This window comes from Marmota monax, unplaced genomic scaffold (genome assembly GCF_021218885.2).
Source record: "Marmota monax isolate L192 unplaced genomic scaffold, Marmota_monax_Labrador192_F-V1.1 WCK01_AAM20220418_F8-fsc00154, whole genome shotgun sequence".
Classification (NCBI taxonomy): domain Eukaryota; kingdom Metazoa; phylum Chordata; class Mammalia; order Rodentia; family Sciuridae; genus Marmota; species Marmota monax.
The window spans coordinates 4203599-4224704 of NW_026691933.1; positions in this window are offsets into that span (position 1 = coordinate 4203599).

Here is a 21106-nt window from a genome sequence, read left to right on the forward strand (position 1 = left end):
GTGGCCATCTTCCTCTATTATCTCCCTGGCTTATGGTTATGGCTAGTTTTAGCATTAGTGATATGGCTAGGTCTAGTTTAGGGTTAGGTTTTCTGTTAGAAAAAGGTTTTGAGCTAGGGTTTGTGTTAGGGTAAGGGTCAGTGTTTGGGTTAGGGTTAGGTTTATGATTAGGTCCAGCATTAGGACTAGGGTTACGTCTAGGGGTAGAGTTAATGTTTGGGTTAGGTTAAGGGTTGTTGTTAGGGCTAGGGCTTGGTTTTTGTTTAGGGCTACAGCTAGAGTTATAGCTAGATGAAGGATTAGGTGTAGATCTAGGCCTATCGTTATGGTTAGGTATAAGTATAGGGTTACAAGTAGCAACAATGTTAGGGGTCAGTTAAGGTTAGGGTCAAGTTTAGACCTATGGTTAGTATTAGGGTCAGAATAAGGGTCAGGGTTAGATTTAGGGTTTTGGATAGGGATAGAGCTAGATTGTGAGCTAGTTTTAAGTCTAGTAATCGAGTTAGGTTTTGGGTTAGGCTAAGGATTAGGTTAAAACTAGGTAGCTTTAGGGTTAGAGATTGGCTTAGGGTAAGGGTCAGGGTTAGTGCTAGGGTTAGGGCTAGGGTTAGGGCTAGGATTAGGGTCAAGGTTAGGGTTAGGGCTAGGGTTAGAGTTAAAGGTAGTGTTAGGGCTCAGATTAGGGCTAGGTTTGGTGTTATCTTTAGGTCTATGGCTAATGTAAGAACTAGGGTTACAATTGGGGCTAGTTTTAGGGTTATTGTTACGTCTAGGTCTAGTATTAGGTTAGCTTTAGGGTTAGGGTTATGTTTAGGATAATGAGGATAGGTTAGGGTTAGGGAATGTGTTAGGGTTAGGCTGAGGGTTAGAATTGGGGTTAGGGTATTGGATAGGGTTAGAGCTAGGGTTAGGTCTAGGTTTTTGGTTAGGGTTAGGTTTAGGGTTAGTGTAAGGAATTAATTTAGGGTTAGGTTTAGGGTAAGGTTTAGAGCTACATTTAGGTTTAGAGCTAGGGTTAAAGCTAGGGTTTGGGCTCAGATTAGGGCTAGGTTTTGGGTTTTGATAGGGCTAGTGTTAGTGATATGGCTAATGTAAGAACTAGGGTTATGATTAGGGCTAATTTTAGGGTTACAATTAGGACTAAGTCTAGTTTTAGGATTAGGTTTAAGTTTAGGGTGATGTTTTGAGCTACAATTAGTGTTAGGTTCAGAGTCAGGTTCAGGGTTAGTTTTAGGTTAGGGATAGGACTTGAATTAGGGGTAGGCTTAGGACGAGATGTAGGGTTAGGATTTGGTTTAAGTTAAGGATTAGGGTCAGTGCTATAGCTCAGTTATGTTTTAGGGCTAAGGCTAAGGTTATGGTAAGGGATAGGGTTAGAACTAGAAATAGGGCTAGGCAAGAATTAGATTTAGTCTTAAGGCTAGGGTTAGGATTAGGGTTAGGGCTAAACTAGGCCTAGGAATAGGTCTAGGATTAGTGTTAGTGTTAAGCCTAATTTTAGGGCTATGTTTAGGGTTATGTTTAGGGGAAGAGATGGGGTTATATCTAGGTTCAGGGCTAGAGCGATGATTAGAATTAGGTTTAGGGATAGGGTTAGGATTGGGTTAGGATTAAGGATAGATTTGGTGTTATGATGAGGGCTACAGCTTTTGTTAGGTTCAGGGAAAATTTTAGGGATAGGGATAATGTCAGGTTTAGGGTTATGGCTAGGGTTAGTTATAGGGTTAGTTTCATGGCTAGGTCTTTTATAAGGGTTAGGTTTAGGGTAAGGATCAAGTTTAGAATTAGGTGTTTTTTAAGATCAGCTTCAGTTTTCAGTTATGGGTTAGGTTAAGTTTTAGGGTTAGGGCTCAAATTAGTGTTTGGGTTAGAGTTAGATTTAGGGTAATGGATAGTTTTAAATTTAGGATTCAGGTTAAGATTAAGATAATGGGTATGGTTAGGGTTAGTTATAGGGTTAGGGTTAGGCCTAGGGTTAGGGTTAGGGTTAGTGTTTGGGTTAGGTTTAGGATATAGGTTAGGTTTTGAACTAGGGTTAGTGCTAGGGTGAGAGTTCGGTTTAGTGTTATGTCTAGGGTTAGATTTACAGTTAAGGTTAGGGTTAGAGTTAGGGTTAGGGCTAAGGTTACCTTTAGAGTTAGGTTAATGGATAGGATTAGATGTCAAGTTAGGGTTAGGGGTTGTTTTAGGTTTGGGGTTAGTGTTAGGGTTTGGGCTAGGGTTAGTTAGAGTACAGTTTTAAGATTTGATCTAGGGTTAGCACTATGATGAGGGTTAGGTTTAGGGTTAGGTCTAGGATTAGGTTTACTGTTAGAGTTAGAGCTAGGGTTATCATTAGGATTAGGGTTAGGTTTATTGTAATGGATAATTATAGAGATAGTATTAGGGATAGTATTAACATTATGATTAGGGCTAGGGTTAGCGTTAGGTTTAGGGATAGGGCTAGGGTTATGTTTAGAGTTAGGGTTAGGGTTTTAGCTAGGTTTTGGTCTAAGTTGAGGGTTAGGATTAGCGTGAGGGATACATTAGGGTTAAGGTTATGCTTAGGGCTAGGTTTAGGCCTAGGATTAGGGCTAGATTTTGTGTTAGGTTTAGAGCTAGGTTTAGGTCTATGGGTATATAAGGACTAGGGTTATGGTTAGGGTTATGGCTAGGTCTAGTGTTAGGTTTCTCTTTTAGTTAGGATCAGTTTTAAAGCTAATTTGGTGTTAGTGTCAGGGTCTGTATTTGGATTAGGATTAGGGTTAGGGATAGATCTTAAATTAGGATTGGTTAGGTCTAGATGTAGGGTTAGTGTTTGGGTTAGGTTAAGAGTTATCATTAGGGCTAGGGCTAGGTTTTTGTTTCGGTCATGGGTGAGAGATGGCTAGATTTATGATTAGGTTTATGTCTAGGGCTAGTGTTAGCGTTAGGTTTAGGTATAGGTTCACGGGTAGGGATAATGTGAGAGTTTGGTTTATGTTTAGGGTCAGGGTTAGGGTTAGTGTTATGGTTATGGTTATAACTAGAATGATGGCTAGGATTAGGTCTAGTAATAAAGTTAGGATTTGTGTTAGGCTAAGGATTAGGATTAGGACTAGTGTTAGCATTAAGGTTAGGGTTTGGCATAGGGTAAGGGATAGGATTAGTGCTAGGGTTAAGTTAGGGTTAGGGCTAGTGTTAGGGTTAGGTTAAGTATAGGTTTATTGATAGTGCTAGTGTTAGGGTTCGCTTTAAGGTTAGGGTCAGGTTTAGACCTACAGCTACCGTTAGGGTCAGAATAAGTGTCAGGTTTGGGTTATGGTTAGAGCTAGAATGAGGGCTAAGTTTAGGATTACTAATAGGTTTAGGGTTTGGGTTAAAGTAAAGATTAAGGTTAAGACTAGTGTTAGCATTAGATTAGGGTTAACTTAGGGTAAGGGATAGGGTTAGAGCTAAGGTTAGGGCTATGATTAGGGTTAGGTTTAGGGCTAGTGTTAGAGTTAGTGTAAGGGTTAAAGCTAAATTTAGGTCTCAGTTTAGAGCTAGGTTTTGGTTAGAGTTAGAGCTAGGTTTAAAGTTACAGCCAATGTATGGACTAGGGTTACGATTTGGGCTAGTTATAGGATTAGGGTTAGGACTTGGTCTAGTATTAGGATAAACAAACCAGAAAACTGACCCTAGACCCAATTCTAAATTTAACAGTCAGCATAGCCCGAACCCAAACTCAAACACTAAACCTAACCATAAACCTAAACGTAACAATAGCCCTAATTTTAACCCTAAACCAAAATCTAACCTTAACCCTAACCCTATCCATTACCCTAACCCTTAACCTACCCTTAATGATAACCCTAGCCCTAACCCTAACCTTAACACTAACTCTACCATAATCCTATCCCAGACCTAACCCTAAAACTAACCCTCTCCCTAGCCGTAATTCTAGCTCAAAACCAAACCCTTACACTAACCATAACCCTAAACCTAAGCCTAGTTCTAAACCTAATCCTAACCATAACTCAAGACCTATTCCTAACCTTAACCCTAGTTCTAACCTAAGCTCTAATTTCATCCACTACCATAACCATAACTCTTAACCTAAAGCTAACCCTAAGCCTAATCCTAACCCTATTGCTAATGCTAACCCTATCAATTACCCCAAACCTAACCTGAACCCTAAACTAAACGCTATCATTACCCTAACTCTAACCCTAATTCTAATTCAAGCCCTAAACCTAAATCCTAACTTAAACAAAACCTTAACCTTGACCCTAACATTAAAATTTCCCCTAGCTCTAAACATGACCCTTACCCTATGCCTAACCCTTACACTAGATGTAGACATAAACTTAACCCTAAAATTATCTTTAACCATAACCCTAGACCTGATATTATCCCTAGCCCTAATCCTAGCCCTAAAAACAACAACAACAAAACACTAGCCCTCATCCTATCCCTAAACCTAGCCTTAGTCATAACCCTAACTCTACACCTATCCCTATCCCTACTCTAGCCCTAATCCTACCTCTAAACCTAGCTATAACGTCATCCCTTATCCTAAACAAAAACCTAACCATAACCCTATCGCTAGGCCTAAACTAAACACTAACTCTAGCTATAATCCTGGCCTTAACTTAACCCTTATCCAAATCCTAACCCTATTCCTAGCCCTAAGACAAACTCTAACTCTCACATTAGCCCTATTCCTAGTTCTAACCCTATCCCTTACTGTAACTCTAAACCTAGCCCTAACCTTAGCCCTAACCCTTTCCCTATCCTTAGTCCTAGACTAACCCTAGATCTAAGCCTAACTCTAAATATAACTGTAACCAGAAGCCTAAGCCTAACACTAACAGTAGACCTAACCCTAATACTCATCATAAAACTAGTGCTAACCCTAACCCTGGAACTCAAACAAAACCGAGAAATAGACATAACCCTAAACCTTAACTTAAAACAAACCCTAAATTACACCTATAACAAATACTAGCCCTAATTCGAGTCCTAACCCTAATCTTTTTTTTATTGGTTGTTCAAAACATTACAAAGCTCATGATATATCATCTTTCATACATTTGACTTAATTGGGTTATGAACTCCCATTTTTACCCCAAATACAAATTGCAGAATCACCTCGGTTACACACTCACATTTTTACATAATGGCATATTAGTGCCTCTTGTATTCTGCTACCTTTCCTATCCCCTACTATCCCCCCTCCTCTCCCCTCCCATCTTCCCTCTCTACCTCATCTGCTGTTGTTCAATTCTCTCCCTTGTTTCCCCCCCCCATTCCCCTCACAACCTCTTATATGTAATTTTGTGTAACATTGAGGATCTCCTATCATTTCCATATGCTTTCCCTTCTCTCCCCCTTTCTCTCCCGCCACTCGTCTTTGTTTAATGTTAATCTTTTCCTCATGCTCTTCCTCCCCGTTCTCTTCTTAGTTGCTCCCTTTATATCAAAGAAGACATTTGGCATTTGTTTTTTAAGGATTGACTAGCTTCGCTTAACATAATCTGCTCTAATGCCATCCATTTCCCTGCAAATTCTATGATTTTGTCATTTTTTAGTGCTTCGTAATACTCCATTGTGTATAGATGCCACATTTTTTTTTTTTTATCCATTCATCTATTGAAGGGCATCTAGGTTGGTTCCACAGTCTAGATATTGTGAATTGTGCTGCTATGATCATTGATGTGGCAGTATCCCTATAGTACGCTCTTTTAAGATCCTCAGGGAATAGTCCGAGAAGGGCCATAGCTGGGTCAAATGGTGGATCAATTCCCAGCTTTCCCAGGAATCTCCATACTGTTTTCCAAATTGGCCTCACCAATTTGCAGTCCCACCAGCAGTGTACAAGTGTACCCTTTTCCCCACATCCTTGCCAACACTTATTGTTGTTTGACTTCATAATGGCTGCCAATCTTACTGGAGTGACATGGTATCTTAGGGTGGTTTTGATTTGCATTTCTCTGACTGCTAGAGATGGTGAGCATTTTTTCATGTATTTGTTGATTGATTGTATGTCCTCCTCTGTGAAGTGTCTGTTCAGGTCCTTGGCCCATTTGTTGATTGGGTTATTTTTTATCTTATTGTTTGATTTTTTGAGTTCTTTGTATATTCTGGATATTAGGGCTCTATCTGAAGTGTAAGGGGTAAAAATTTGTTCCCAGGATGTAGGCTCTCTCTTTACCTCTCTTATTGTTTCTTTTGCTGAGAAAAAACTTTTTAGTTTGAGTAAGTCCCATTTGTTGATTCTAGTTATTAACTTTTGTGCTATGGGTGTCCTATTGAGGAATTTGGAGCCCGACCCCACAGTATGTAGGTCGTAGCCAACTTTTTCTTCTATCAGACTGCATGTCTCTGATTTGATATCTAGCTCCTTGATCCATTTTGATTTAACTTTTGTGCATGGCGAGAGAAAGGGATTCAGTTTCATTTTGTTGCATATGGATTTCCAATTTTCCCGGCACCATTTGTTGAAGATGCTATCCTTCCTCCATTGCATGTTTTTGGCCTCTTTATCAAATATAAGAAAGTTGTAATTTTGTGGATTGGTTTCTGTGTCCTCTATTCTGCACCATTGGTCCACCTGCCTATTTTGGTACCAGTACCATGCTGTTTTTGTTACTATTGCTTTGTAGTACAGTTTGAACTCTGGTATCACTATACCTCCCGATTCACACTTCCTGCTTAGAATTGCTTTTGCTATTCTGGGTCTTTTGTTTTTCCATATGAATTTCATGATTGCTTTATCTATTTCTACAAGAAATGCCATTGGGATTTTGATTGGCATCACATTAAACCTATAGAGAACTTTTGGTAATATCGCCATTTTGATGATGTTAGTTTTGCCTATCCATGAACAGGGTACATTTTTCCATCTTCTAAGATCTTCTTCTATCTCTCTCTTTAGGGTTCTGTGGTTTTCATTATATAAATCTTTCACCTCTTTTGTTAGGTTGATTCCCAAATATCTTATTTTCTTTGAGGATATTGTGAATGGAGTGGTTTTCCTCATTTCCATTTCAGAAGTTTTGTTGCTGATATACAGGAATGCCTTTGATTTATGCGTGCTGATTTTATATCCTGCCACTTTGCTGAATTCATTTATTAACTCTAGCAGTTTCTTTGTAGACCCTTTTGGGTCTGTTAAATATATTATCATGTCATCCGCAAATAGTGATAATTTAAGTTCTTCTTTTCCTATTTTTATGCCTTTAATTTCTTTTGTCTGTCTAATTGCTCTGGCTAGTATTTCAAGAACTAAATTGAATAGAAGTGGTGATAGAGGGCATCCCTGTCTTGTTCCAGATTTTAGTGGGAATGCCTTCAGTTTTTCTCCATTTAGGATGATGCTAGCCTGAGGTTTAGCATATATAGCTTTTACAATGTTGAGGTAAATTCCTGTTATACCTAATTTTTCTAGTATTTTGAACATAAAGGGATGCTGTACTTTGTCGAATGCTTTTTCTGCATCTATTGAGATGATCATATGGTTCTTGTCTTTAAGTCTATTGATGTGGTGAATAGCATTTATTGATTTCTGTATATTGAACCAGCCTTGCATCCCAGGGATGAATCCTACTTGATCATGGTGCACAATTTTTTTGATATGGTTTTGTATTCGATTTGCCAGAATTTTATTGAGGATTTTTGCATCTAGGTTCATTAGAGATATTGGTCTGTAGTTTTCTTTCTTTGAAGTGTCTTTGTCTGGTTTCGGGATCAGGGTGATGTTGGCCTCATAGAATGAATTTGGAAGAGCTCCTTCTTTTTCTATTTCTTGAAATAGCTTGAAACATATTGGTATTAATTCTTCTTTGAAGGTTTTGTAAAACTCCGCTGTATACCCATCCGGTCCCGGGCTTTTTTTGGTTGGTAGTCTTTTGATGGCTTCTTCTATTTCTTCCTTTGTTATTGGTCTGTTTAAATTGTGTGTGTCTTCCTGACTCAATCTGGGCAGATCGTATGACTTAAGAAATTTATCTATATCTTCACTATCTTCTATTTTATTGGAATATAGGGTTTCAAAATACTTTCTAATTATCTTCTGTATTTATGTAGTGTCTGTTGTGATATTGCCTTTTTCATCCCATATGTTAGTAATTTGAGTTCTCTCTCTTCTTTTCTTCATTAACATGGCTAAGGTCTGTCGATCTTATTTATTTTTTCAAAGAACCAACTTTTAGTTTTATCAATTTTTTCAATGTTTTTTTTTGTTTCAATTTCGTTGATTTCTGCTCTAATTATAATTATTTCTTGTCTATTTGCTGTTGTTTTGCTCTTCCTTTTCTAGGTTTTTGTGGTGTAGTGTGAGTTCATTTATTTGTTGTTTTTTCCTTTTTTTGAGGAAAGAACTCCAAGAAATGAATTTCCCTCTTAAAACTGCTTTCATTGTGTCCCATAGATTCCGATATGTTGTGTCTGTATTGTCATTTGTCTCTAAGAAATTTTTTATCTCCTCCTTTATGTCTTCTGTAACCCATTGATCATTCAGTAACATATTGTTCATTTTCCATGTGATGTAGGGTTTTTCCTTCCTTCTTTTATCATTGATTTCCAGTTTCATTCCATTATGATCATATATGGGGCATGGTATTATCTCCATGCCTTTATATTTACTAAGAGTTGCCCTATGGCATAATATATGGTCTATCTTTGAGTAGGATCTATGTGCTGCTGAGAAGAATGTGTATCCACTTGATGATGGTTGATATATTCTATATATGTCAGTTAAGTCTAGGTTATTGATTGTGCTGTTGAGTTCTATAGTTTCTTTATTCAGCTTTTGTCTAGAGGATCTGTCTAATGGCGAGAGCGGTGTGTTGAAGTCACCCATAATTATTGTGTTGTAGTCTATTTGACTCTTGAACTTGAGGAGAGTTTGTTTTATTAATGTTGCAGCTCCATTGTTTGGTGTATACAAATTGATAATTGTTATGTCTTGTTGGTGGATGGTTCCTTTTAACAGTATATAGTGTCCTTCTTTATCCCTTTTGATTAACTTAGGTTTGAAGTTGATTTTATTCAATGAGTATGGCCACTCCTGCTTGCTTCCGAGGGCCATGTGACTGGTACGATTTTTCCCAACCTTTCACCTTCAGCCTGTGTATGTCTTTTCCTATCACATGAGTCTCCTGAAGGCAGCATATTGTTGGATTTGTTTTTTTGATCCAGGTTACTATCCTATGTCTCTTGATTGGTGAGTTTAGGCCATTAACATTTAAGGTTACAATTGAAATATGATTTGTACTTCCAGTCATGTTTATTTATTTATTTATTTATTTATTTTATTTTGGCTAGTTTTTCCTCTTTGGTTATTTTCTTCCCCCTTTACTGAGATACCTCCCACTGTTAGTTTTGGGCACTATTTTTCAATTCCTCTTCTTGTAGTATTTTGCTCAAAATGCTTTGCAGTGCTGGTTTTCTGGCTGTGAATTCTTTTAGCTTTTGTTTATTGTGAAAGATTTTAATTTCATTGACAAATCTGAAGCTTAATTTTGCTGGATACAGCATTATTGGTTGGAATCCATTATTTTTCAGTGTTTGAAGTACATTGTTTCCGCCCGCCGGCTACCGACCGCGCGACTGGGTGGCTAAAGATCTCTCACCCGCCGGCGACAGCCCATCCACTGCCCAAGTGACTGGGTGGCTGAAGACTGCATGCCCGCCAGAGACCGATCACTCGCCCGCTGCCTGCGTGACTGGGTGGCTGGAGACCGCCCGCCCACCGGCGACCAACCACGCAACTGGGCAGCTAGAGATCGCTCGTTAGCCAGCGACAGCCCACCCACTGCCCGCGCGACTGGGCGGCTGGAGACTGCCCACCCGCCGGCGACTGGGAGCTGAAACCAACCAGAGACAGTCCAGTCCCACCCCCCAATTCGGACACCCCGGCAAGGAACCTGGGGCCTGCCATAGCTGAGAGGTGATGTCACTGGAGCTTGGCCGTTGGAATTCCTTTCCAGCAGAATCCACTTTAGCAGGCATAGTTTACCAACACAAAGGAGAGACAACAGAGATATACAAAACCAAAACAAATCTATAGAAGAGAGCAGAAACACAACAATCAAATAGAGCTGGAAAGTAAAGTGAACATCATGAAAAAACAAGGGAAAAAAGGAGCACAAACAATGCAGGACAACTTAAATCTACAGGAGGACCTAGAAGCATCAGAAACATGGATAGGGAAAGAACTCAAGGCATACCTAACTCAGATGGAAAGGAATATTAGAGAAGATATGAGACAGCAAATCCAAGCAATAAAAGTATATTTTGAAAATGAATTAAACAAACTAATTCAAATGGCAAAGAATGAGCTTTACCAGGAGATAGAGATCTTAAAAAATCAAACAGTAATCCTAGAAATGCAGGAAACTATAAACGAAATTAAAAACTCAAACGAGAATATTACACATAGACTAGATCAAGTAGAAGTCAGAACATCAGATAATGAAGACAAAGTTTATCAACTTGAAAAGAATATAGTCAACACAGAAAAAATGCTTAAATCCCACAAGCAATCTATTCAAGAGATATGGGATGTCATAAAAAAAAAACAAATTTGAGGGTCATCAGGATAGAAGAAGGCATAGAGATTCAAACCAAAGGAATGGACAACATATTAAATGAAATAATTCTAGAAAACTTCCCAGAGATGAAGGGTGGAATGGATTGCCAAATCCTGGAAGCCTACAGGACCCCAAACATTCAAAACCATAATAGACCAACTCCAAGACATATAATTATGAAGATAGCCAACATACAGAACAAGGAGAGAATATTAAAAGCTACGAGAGAAAGGAGGCAGATTACATTCAGGGGAAAACCAATTAGGTTAATGACTGATTTTTCTAACCCTAATCTTAAAACATACCTGACCCTGACTTATACCCTAACACTCACCCTAGCTCTAAAACACCACTCTTACCTTAAACCAAACCCTAACATTAAACCTAGCCCTAATTTGAGTCCTAATCCTAAAACTAACCCTGTCCCTGACACCTACCTAACAATAACCCTAGCTCTAAGTTCATCCTAACCTTAAACCTAACCATAAACACTAATCTTAAACACTTTACCCTAAATCTAACTAAATTGTAATCCTGATTCTTACATTATTCATTGCCTAGCCCTAATGCTAACACAAAAACTAGCCTTAATCTGAGCCCTAAACCTAGCTTTAACACTAAACCTAATCCTAACCCTACCCCTAACAATAGCTCTAACTCTATCCCTAACCCTAAGCAAAACCCTAACCCTAATGGTAACCCTAGACCTATCCCTAATCCCAAGCTAATCAAAACCCTAACCCTATTAATAGTCTTAAACCTAGCCCTCATTCGAGCTCTAACCTATCCCAAACCCTAACCGTAACCCTGACCTTTATTCTGACCATAACACTAACCCTAGGTATAAATCTGATTCTAACCCTAGACCAAACCTTAACACTAGCCCTACCAGTAAAGTTATACTAATCCTGACTCTACCACAAACCCTAGACCTAAACCTAATACTAAATGTAGCCTTAACTCTAGCCCTAGACCTAAACAAAAAGCTAGCTCTAGCCCTAACAATAACCCTTAACCTAATGCAAAGTCTAACCCTACCCCTAGACATAAACTTAGTCCTAACTCTTAATCTTAACCATAACACTAACCTGAACACAGACCCTGCATTTAACACTAAGCTAACTCTAAACCTGACCCTAACTGAAAATCTAAACCTAACACTAGACCTAGTCATAACCGTAACACTCCAAGTAGCCCTAATCATAATCCTAGCTCTTACATTATCGTAGTCCTAACCCTACACCTTAACCTAACACAAAACCTAGAGTGAATCTTAGGCCTAAACCTAGCCCTAGGTATAACACTCACCCTAACCCTAGCCCTAATCCTAACCCTAACTGTAGAATTAGTCCTAAATTTACTCAATGCCTAACTCTTGCTGTAAATATAAACTTAGACTTATACCTAACTCTAACACTAACCCTATCCCTAACCCTAAACTTAACCCTATCCCTAAACCTAGCTCTGAACATAAACATTACCCTAACCCCAACCCTAACCCTATTGATAACCCTAGTCATAACCCTAACCCTAACCCTAACCTAACTGGAAAAATAACCCTAGACCTAACACTTAACCTAACACTTGCCATAGCCCTAATTCTAGCTCAATCCCTATCCTATAGTAGAAACCTAAACCTACCCATGCCTTAACCTTAACCCTAAAACGAAATCTAACCCTAAACCTAAACCTAAACTTACATCTAACCATATCTATTACCCTAAGCCTTATCCTAACCCTAATGATAAACGTAGCGCTAACCCTAACCCCAACCCTAAACCTACTGTAATCTTATCCCTAGACCTAATGCTGAACCTAACCCAATACTTAGCCCTTGCCCTAACTCTATCTCAAACCCTAATCCTTACGGTAAACAAACCCTAGCTCAAACCCTAATCCTAATCCTAGCCCTAATCCTAACCGTAACCATAGCCCAAACCCTAGTTATAACTCTATCCATTACCCTAACCATAACCCTAAACCTAATGCTAACCCTAGCTCTAATAACTTTGAATCTACCTTTATCCCTAGCTCTGATTCTAACCTGAACCCTCAACCTAGCCCTAACACTTACTAAATCCATGAGCCTTACCCTTAAACTAAGGGTAGGAAAAAAACTAAGCCTAACACTAACCCTAACCCTAGCCCTAACCCTAATATTAACCCTAACCTTTGACCTAAACCTAAACCTAACTCTAGCCTTAGCACTAACCCTAGCTTAAACCCTAACCCATATCCTAATCTTAACCCTAACCCTAACCCTAGCCTTAACCATAACCCTAACCCTAACTCTAGCCCTAATCCTAAATATAATCCTAGCCCTAACCATAGCTCTAAATTGATCAATTACCCAAACAATAACCATAAACCTAAACATGAACCCTAAAACCTAACCTGAAGACAAAACCTAACCCTATCCCTTACACTAACCCTAACTCTAACCCTAATGCCAGTTTGAGCACTAACCCTAAACCTCAACCTAATCCAAACCCAAAACCTGACCTGACCATTATAATACCCCTAGGTCTAAACCTGAACCTTACCCTAAACCTAACTCTGAATATAGACCTAGCCATAAACTAGCCCTATGGGTAAACCAATATCTAAACCTAACTGTAACATTAACACTAGACCTAAACTTAATCCTAAATATAGCCATAACTCTAGACATAGCGCTAAACAAAAACCTAGCTCCAGCACTAACAATAACCATTAGTCTAACACAATGACTAACAATATCCCTAGAACTAACCCTAGTAAAATTGTGCTCCTAACCAAAAATCCAATGCTAACCTGAACACTGACCCTTACCCTAACACAAACCCTAGCTCTAAACCTTATCCTAACCCCAAACTTCCCTAACACTAGACCTATCCATAACCCTAACCTTAAAACTAGCCATAACCATAATCCTAGTTCTTACATTACCCATAGTCCTAACACTAACCATAAACCTCCTCCCAAAACCTAGCACTAAATGTAGCACTAAAACTAGCTGTAAGCCTAATCCTAACCTTAGCCCTAGCCCTAACCCTCACACTTGCCTTGCCCAATATCATAGAAATTTCAAGAAAACTAGGGCTACGCTGGAGCTCTCTATGCAGATGGAAGGCTTGGCTGTGTGCTTGCTCTTGGCTCAGTGGGAAGTCAGAAGTCTTGGCTGCGCATGTGCACTCAGCTCAGATGGAAGTCTCAGCCATGTGTGAGCTCTTGGCGCAGAGAAAAGTCTTGGCTGCGGGTTTGCTCTCAGCTCAGACAGAAGTCTCGGCTGTGCAGGCACTCTAGGTGCAGAGGACAGGTAGCACAGAACACAGAGGCTTTGCTTGTGGGTCACCAGGCCAAGCTCTGGACACAGCCAAAGGTCACCCCAGAACCACCCACCTCACCAAACACCCTACACAGGTAACAGATGGAATACATCTTGGAAAACCTTACTCACCATCTGTCAGTGACAGTGGCCACCAGCTCAGTTCTGAGGCTGCTCAGGTACCCGGTTTTCAACTCCCCTACCTCCAGCTGTGATAACTCAAGATTTTTCTCAAGAGCTTTTTTTTTTTTGGGGGGGGGGGCGTAGCTATCAATGCAGAACAGCAACTGTACAGGTATCTGGTTTCCAACTCAGAGACTAAGAGTAGGGAGGCTCCAGGTAGAAGCTCAAGCCCTCTCAAACTGGCTACCTCCACCACCCTTAGCACAGAGACTCAAGCTAGGAATACACAACTCCACCTACTGGAAGAAAACAGAGTTCTGAGACTTTTCTATTCTCACTCTTCTCATCTATTCTCCTCTACCCTTCCCCCTCTGGCCCTCACAATCTCAACATACATGAAACCAAGAAGTTTTGCATGAAATTGGACTTTAAGAACTGAATCATCAGAATTGTTTAATATAGAGGAATTGCATAGGCCCACCTCACCTCCCCCTTTATTTTATATTGTTTTCATTCTCCCTCTCTTTCTTTTTTGTTTTTTTTTCTTCTTTTTTCTTCCTCCCTTTATCCCACTTTCAACCTCCAAACTTTTACTATTTATACATAGGGTAATTTTATGAATACTGATAAGGAATTTGAATTTATACATTCTTCCATAAATTACCCCTGTCTATTCATTACAGTTCTCCTCCAATTTACTAAGATAGATTAATCTCATACCCTCACTCCTTTCCGCCTTAACATAGCATCCTACCCCTGACCATCAGTTCTCTATACACCACCCAAAATAGTATGTCTTTTATGAAACTAATGACTATATTCTGAATAATAATTGAAGCCAACATCTGTAGACATAGAATCTAAATATAAATGTATTTATAATGGTTAGGCTTAGGCTTCAGGTTATGGTTAGATTTAGAGTTAGGATTTGATCTATGGTTAGGGCTAGGACTAAGGGTAGGGCAAGGGTTAGGACTAGGTTTAAGGTTAGGGTTATGGTTATGGTAAGGGATACGTTAGAACTAGTGATAGGCTAGTGTGAGAGTTAGAGTTAGGGCTAGGGCTAGGGTTATGTTTAGGGATAGGGCTAAGTTAGGGCTAGGTTTAGTGTTAGGTTTAGACCTCAGGTTAGGGTTAGAGTTAGGGTTATATGTAGGGTAACGGAGTGGGTTATAGCTAAGTTTTGGGCTAGGGCGAGGGTTAGTATTAGGGTTAGGGCTAGGGTTAGGGTTAGGGTTATGATTAAGGCTAGTCTTAGGGCTAGAATTAAGGCTAGTGTTTGTGTTAGTGTTAGGGCTAGTATTAGAGCTAGGGCTAATGCCAGGTCTAGGGTTACAGTTAGGGATAGATTTAGTGTTAGGTTTATGGCTTGGTCCAGTGTAAGGTTTAGGTTTAGGGTAAGGGTTATTTTAAGAGCTAGGGTTATTATTAAGGTCAGTTTCAAGTTTAGGGTTTGGTTTATGTTAGAGGTAAGTTTTAGGGCTTGAATTAGCATTAGGTTTAGGGTGAGGGTTAATGACAGAGTTAGGTTTAGGGTTTAGATGTGGTTTACTGTAATGGATAGGGTTAAGGTTAGGCCTAATGTTTAGCATAAGGGTTAGGGTTATCATTATGGTAATGGATAGGGTTAGACCTAAGATTAGGGCTAGGAATATGTATAGGATTAGGGATTTTGTTTAGGTTAGGGTTAGGTTTAAGTTTAGGGTTAAAGCTAGATTTAGGACTCGGATTAAGGCTAGATTTTGGTTTAGGTTAGGGCTAGGGGTAAGGCTACGGGTAATGTATGAAGTAGGGTTATGTTTGGCACTAGTTATAGGGTTAGGGTTAGGGCTAGGTCTAGTGTTAGGGTTAGGTTTATGGTCATGACAATATTTAGAGCTAGATTTAGTGTTAGGTTCAGAGTCAGTGTCCATATTACTTTTCAGGTTAGATTTAAGACTGGAATTAGAGATAGGTGTAGGGCTAGGTGTAAGGTTAGGGTTTGGTTTAGGTTAAAGATTAGGACTAGGGCTATGACTCGGTTTTGTGATAGGGTTAGGGCTTGTTTTAGGGTTAGGGCTAGTGTTAGTTTGAGGTTTAGTCTTAGGTTTAGGGTTAGATTCAGAGTTAGGTTTAGATCTAGGGTTTGAGCTAGGGTGAAGGATAGGGTTAGGGTTAGGGATAAGTTTAGGGCTAGGTTTAGGGTGATGGTAAGGGATTGGTTTAGAACTCGCTATAGGGCTAGGGCGAGAGTTGAGTTAGTCTTAGGGCAAGGGTTAGTGTTAGGGTTAGGCCTGGGGTTAGGGCTAGGGTTAATGTTACGTTTAGGGTTACAGTTAGGTTTAGGGTAAGGGTTGGGATTACAGCTAGTTTTATGGCTAGTGTGAGGGTTATAATTAGGGTAAGATTTAGGTTTATGATTAAGGTGAAATTTATGTCTAGGATATGGGCTAAGGTTTGTGTTAGGGGTATGAGTAGGATTACAGCTAGTGCAAAAGTCAGGTCTAGGGTTACAGTTAGGGATAATTTAGGGTTAGGTTTATAGCTAGGTCTATTTTAAGGGTTAGGTTTATGGTTAGGGTCAAGTTTAGAGCTAGGGTATTATTAGGGTTTGGGTCAGGTTTAGGGTTTTTGTTAGGTTAAGGTTTAGGTTTAGGGCTCAAATTAGCATTATTGTTAAGGATAGTGTAATGATAGTTTTTGGTTTAGGGTTCAGGTTAAGTGTAGGGTAATTTATAGGGTTAAGGTTAGGTATAGCATTAGGGTTTGGCCTAGGGTTAGCATAAGGTTTAGGGCTATCATTAGAGTAATGGATAGGTTAGAGCTAGGGTTGGTGCTAGGTTTATGCAAAGGATTAGGTCTAGGCTTAGTCTTAGGCTTAGGGTTAGGGCTATGGTTAGGATTAGGATTAGCTTTAGGGTTAAAGCTAGGGTAGACCTAGGATTAGGGCTAGGTTTTGCAATAGGTTAGGGCTACAGCTAATGTAAGTACTTGTTATGATTCAGGCTAGTTTTAGGGTTAATGTTAGGGCTAGGTATAGTTTTAGGGTTGTTGTGCTGTTTAGAGCTAGGGTTACTGTCAGTGTCAGGGTCAGTGTTCAGGTTAGTGTTATGGTTAGAATTAGAGTCAGAAATAGGTCTAGGGGAAGAGTTAGTGTTTGGCTTAGGCTAAGATTATGTTAGGGCTATGTCTAGGTTTTTCATTAGGTCTAGGGTTCGAGTTATGGCTAGATTTATGATTAGGTTTAGGTCTAGGGCTAGTGTTAGTGTTAGGTTTAGGTATAAGGTCACCGGACAGGCTACTGTTAGGGTTCAGTTTAGGGTTAGGTTCAGGTTTAGACCTATGATTAGTTTTAGGGTCAGAATAAGGGTCAGGGTAGGGTTAGGATTTGGGTTATGATTAGAGCTAGAATGAATGCTAGTGTGAGGACTAGTAATAGGGTTAGGGTTTGTGTTAGGTTAAGGATTAGGGTTAGCAATAGGGTTAGGGTTTGGCTTAAGGTAAGGGATAGGATTAGAGCTAGGGTTAGGGGTTGGATTAAGGCAAGGGTTAGGTTAAAGCTAGGTTTAGGGCCTGGATTAGGGCTACTTTTGTGTTAGGTTTAGGGCTAGGCAACAACTAATGTAAGAACTAGTGCTACAATTAGGGTGAATTTGGAGGTTACGGTTAGGGGTTAAACCTCTAGTGTTAGGATTCAGTTTAAGGTTAGGGTGATATTTAGAGCGAGTGTTAGTGTTAGGTTAATAGTCAGGGTCAGAGTTAGTTTTAGAGTTAGGGTTAGGATTCCAAATAAGGCTAGGGTTACTGTAAGGGTTTGGTTAAGGTTAGGGTTGTGTTTAGAGCAAGGGTGGGTGTTAGGATATGAGTCAGAGTCAAGGTTAGAGTTTAAGTTAGGCTAAGGATTAGAATTAGGGCTCAATTAGAGCTAGAATTAGAGCTAGGGTGAATATTAAGGCTGAGCCTAGGTTTATAGTTATGGTTATGGTTATGGATATGGTAGGTATGATGTTTTAGCTAGCTTAGAACTAGGGCGAGGGTTAAAATAAGGTCTAGGTCTATGGTTAGGGTTAAGTTTAGGATTAAGGCTAAGATTAGGGCTAGGATTAGGGCTAGAGTTTGTTTTAGGATTAGGGCTTCATTAGGGCTATGGCTAATGTTAGGTCTATGGTTATGGTTAGAGATAGTTTTAGGGTTAAGATCATTAGGGTTAGGATTAGGTTAATGGATATGATTAGGTTTAGGGTTCAGGTTAGGATTAGGACAATGTATAAGTTTAGGGTTAGAAATAGGTTTAGGGTTAGCACTAGGGATAGGATTAAGATTGGGGTAATGGATAGGGTTACAGCTCGGGTTAGGTCTAGGTTTATGGTTAGGATTAAGGCTAGGTTTAGGGTTAGGTTTTGGGTTATGTCAGGGGTTAGAGTTAGGGTTAGGGTTAGGTTTAGGGCTAGAATTAGGGTTATGGTTAGGGTTAAATGTAGTGTTATGGCTCTGATTACAGATAGGTTTTGGGTTAGGTTAGGGTAAAGTTTAGGGCTACAGACAATGTAAGAACTAGGGTTATGATTAGAACGTGTTTTAGGGTTAGGGTTAGGGCTAGGTCTAAGGTTAGGTTTAGGTTTAAATTTTGAGTGATGTTTAGAGCTAGGGTTAGTGTTAGGGTCAGAGTCAGGGTCAGGGTTTGTTTTAGGGTTAGAGATAGGACTTGAATTAGAGCTAGGTGTAGGGCTAGGTGTAGGCTTGTGGTTTGGTTTATGTTAAATATTAGAGTTAGGGCTATGGCTAGGTTGTTTTGTAGGGTGAGGGCTAGTTTTAAGTCTAGCATTAGTGTTACAGCTTGTGCTAGTGAGAGGTTTAGCTTAGGGTTAGGGTTAGATTTAAAGTTAGGGTTTAATATAGGATTAGGGCTAGAGCTAGGGTGATGGCTAATGCAAAGGCAAGTGATAGGATTATGGTAAGGGATAGGGTTAGAACTAGAAATAGGGCTAGGTCGAGAGTTAGAGTTAGTCTTAGGGCTAGGGTTAGGTTAGGTTTAGGGCTATATTACGGCTAGGATAAGGTCTATTGTTTGTATTAGGGTTAGGCCTAGTTTAGGCTTAGGTTTAGGTTTAGGGATAGGGTTAGGATTAGGGGAAGGGATGGGGTTAAAGCTAGTTTTAGGGCTAGGTCAAATGTTAGAATTTCAGTTAGGACTAGGGTTATGGATTGATTTAGTAATAAGGCTAGATTTAGGGCTAGAATGGGGGCTAGGGTTTGTTTTAGGGTTATGGCAAGAATTAGGGGTAGGGATAGTGTCAGGTCTAGGCTTACATTAGGCATAGATTGAGGGTTAGATTTATGGCTAGGTCTAGTGTAAGGGTTTGGTTTAGGTTAAGGGTCAGGTTTAGAGCTAGGGTTATTATTAGGGTTAGAATTAGGTTTCAGGTTTTTTTTTATATTAGGGTTTAGGTTTAGACTTGAATTAGCATTAGCGTTTGGTTAGGGTAATGATAGGTTTGGGTTAGGGGTTCATGTTAGGTGTAGGATAATTGATAGGGTTAGAGTTAGCAAACGGGATAGGGTTAGGCCTAGGGTTAGCCTTAGGGTTATGGTTGTTATGGTTATAGGTTAGGTTATGGTAAGGTATAGGGTTAGGTCTAGGGTTATGGTTATTATTAGGGCTAGAGTTAGGTTTAGGCCTAGGGTTAGGGTTAGGTTTACGTTTAGGGTATGGTTTAGAGTTTGAGCTATGGTTAGCACTAGGACAAGTGTTTGGTTTAGGGTTAGGTCTAGGTTATAGTTAGGGTTAGGTTCAAGGTTAGTGTTAAGATTAGGGCTAGGTTTATCATTAGGTTTAGGGTACTGGAAAGGGTTTGATATCATGTTAGGGTTAGGGTTAAGTTTAGGTGTAAGGTTATGGTTAGGGATAGGTTTAGTGTTAGTTTTAGGGTAATGGTTAGAGTTTGAGCAAGGGTTAGCTCTACGGCAAGGGTTAGGTTTCTAGTTATGTCTATGGTTAGGGTTAGGTTAGATTTAGGGTAAGGGCTAGGGTTATCATCAGGGTTAGGTTTGGGGTTAGGGTAATGGGTAGAGTTAGAGCTAGGGTTAGGGCTAGGGTTATCATTAAGTTTAGGGTTAGAGTTAGGGTAATATGTAGGCTTAGAGCTAGGGTTAGGGATAATGTTAAGGTTAGTATTAGGGCTAGGGTTTAGGTTAGGTTTAGGTTTAGGCCAGGGGTTAGTGTTAGGGCTAGGTTAAGTTTAAGGGTTAGGGATTGAGCTAGTGTTTGGACTAGGATGAGGATTAGGGTTAGAGTCAGTGTGAGGGTTAGGGCTAGGGTTAGCATTAGGGTTAGGGTTAGGGTTAGGGTTAGGGTTAGGGTAATGTATAGAGTTAGAGGTAGGTTTTGGCCTATGGTGATGGCTAGTCTCTGGGTTAGTGATATGGTTACATTTAGTGTTAGGGTTATGTGTTTTGTTAGGATAAGGTTTAGAGCTAGGGTTTGTGTTAGGGTAAGTGTCAGTGTTCGGTTTAGGGTTAGGTCTATTGTTAGGGCCAGCATTAGGACTAGGGTTTGGCCTAGGGGTAGTGTTAGTGTTTGGGTTAGGTTAGGGGTTAAATGAGGGCTAGGACGAAGTTTTTGTTTAGGGCTAGGCCTAGAGTTATCACTAGATAATAGATTAAGTGTCGGTCTAGGTCTAGTGTTAGTGTAAGGTTTAGTTATAGGGATACAGGTAGTGCCAATGTTAGTGGTCAGTTTAGGGTTAGGGTCAGGTTTAGACCTATGGTTAGTGTTAAGGTCAGAATAAGGGTCAGGGTTAGTGTTAGGGTTTGAGATAGTGATAGAGCTAGATTGGGAATTAGGGTTAGGACTAGTAATAGAGTTAGGTTTTGGGTTTGGCTAAGAATTAAGTTTAGGAAAAGGGTAGCTTTAGGGTTATAGTTTGGCTTGGGGTAAGGGATAGGGTTAGCACTAGTATTAGGACTAGGGTTGGGGTTAGGGTTATGGCTAGGGTTAGATTTAGGATTTGGGTTAAAACTAGGGTTAGAGCTTGGATTAGGTCTAGGCTAAGTTTTGTGTTAGCTTTAGGGCTATGGCTAATGTGAGAACTAGGGTTACAATTAGGGCCAGTTTTAGGGTTAGTGTTACCTCTAGGTTTAGTGTTTGGTTAGGTTTAGGGTT